General features: G+C 48.4%; 1 long non-coding RNA gene across 1 annotated transcript in view; it reads right to left on the reverse strand.

The window, feature by feature from the left end:
* Window positions 1-1,045: 1,045 nt before the first annotated feature.
* The window catches only part of LOC106525439 (uncharacterized), a 4,743-nt gene continuing 4,058 nt past the window's right edge, over window positions 1,046-1,730 (reverse strand). Inside the window, exon 4 of the long non-coding RNA XR_001311117.1 lies at window positions 1,046-1,189. This is a non-coding gene — a long non-coding RNA (uncharacterized LOC106525439). The remainder of the gene's footprint in view (window positions 1,190-1,730) is intronic.

Genomic DNA, 1,730 nt, shown 5'->3' on the forward strand with positions numbered 1-1,730 from the left:
CACACACACACAGAAACCTTTAATCAGATTTAATCTCACTAATTACATCAGGAGTGAAATTAACAGACAGAACATCCAGAGCAGTGAGCAGCTCTCCCTGTTTCTGAACGTTGCGTCACTCCTGGAACTGTTCCCACGCCTGTCGGGAAAAGAGTCTCTCTTCTTCTCCTGGATCATTATCTCCCTGCTGGACCTGAGCCAGCTCACAGCAGGAGGAAATCCCCGACCTCGGTCTCACCACGTCCACTGATAAAACTCCTGGAGACGGTCCAGAAGGGGCTCAGAAACTTTACTGACCTTTAACCTAGGTCTGCCGGGTCCTAAGACCCAGCTCAGACCCCGCCCCCTCCTCCTGACCTCCAGGTGGTCCCGGGTCAGAGAGGAGTGGACTGTCCTCTCCGGGTCTCTCAGTGTTCTGTCCCAGTAGGAGGACTTCTGTAGCTCCAGAGACCCGAGTCTGCAGATCCAGAGATCTGAGTCTGCAGATCCAGAGATCTAAGTCTGCAGATCCAGAGATCTGAGTCTGCAGCTCCATAGACCTGAGTCTGCAGCTCCATAGACCTGAATCTGCAGATCCAGAGACCTGAGTCTGCAGATCCATAGACCTGAATCTGCAGATCCAGAGACCTGAGTCTGCAGATCCATAGACCTGAGTCTGCAGATCCAGAGATCTGAGTCTGCAGATCCAGAGATCTGAGTCTGCAGCTCCAGAGATCTGAGTCTGCAGATCCAGAAATCTGAGTCTGCAGATCCAGAGACCTGAGTCTGCAGCTCCAGAGACCTGAGTCTGCAGATCCAGAGACCCGAGTCTGCAGATCCAGAGACCCGAGTCTGCAGCTCCAGAGACCCGAGTCTGCAGATCCAGAGATCTGACATTTCTGTAAATGGGCCAGAATTTGCCAAAAACTAACATTTTTTAAATAATACAATAAAACACAATCAGTACAAAAACCAAACGAAAATATTTCAACACAAATTTTATAAAAAGTCTAAGAAATCATTAAAACTAGTTTAATCTATCAAGATGGTTTAGAGATTTAAAACAAGTTCAACTACATTTCAGCTGATATAAAACGGTAAAACTTGGTTATATGGACAGTTTTTATAATGAGGACAGGTCTGAGTCCACAGGTCCAGGAGGGACAGGAGGGACAGGAGGTCCAGGTCATATTCAGTCAGTCACACAAACCTGTCAGTTAAAACAAACAAAGACTTCAGTTCAGTGAATCCTGTTTGTTTTTACACAAACTGTGGCTGAACTGAACTGTAAAAAGAGCTGCATCAAATGAAAACAAGAGTTGTTTTTTTTTTTTTTTTTTTTTGGCAGGCGCTCTGAGTTTGTCGGGCATGTGCACGCCTCCGCTTCCAGTTAATGAGAGCGCTTCAGACTTTCACTTTCTGTTGACACCTGTATAAATGCACCTGCAGCTCAGCAGTGTCCTCACAGCAGCTGCAGCAGCTCCACCTGAACCCACCTGAACCCACCTGAACCCACCTGAACCCACCTGAACCTACCTGAACCTACCTGAACCCACCTGAACCCACCTGAACCCACCTGAACCCACCTGAACCCACCTGAACCCACCCTGAAGACATGGCCTCCCGACTTGCAGCTCTGCTCCTGCTGAGTCTCGTCTGCTTTCAGCTGGCAGCAGGTAAGAAATCGACACTAATCCAGGTTTTAATCTCAGATTTGAAGCATCCTGACGGGTTGTGTCCCCCCCCCCCCC

This window comes from Austrofundulus limnaeus, unplaced genomic scaffold (assembly GCF_001266775.1).
Source record: "Austrofundulus limnaeus strain Quisiro unplaced genomic scaffold, Austrofundulus_limnaeus-1.0 Scaffold226, whole genome shotgun sequence".
Taxonomy (NCBI): Eukaryota; Metazoa; Chordata; class Actinopteri; order Cyprinodontiformes; family Rivulidae; genus Austrofundulus; species Austrofundulus limnaeus.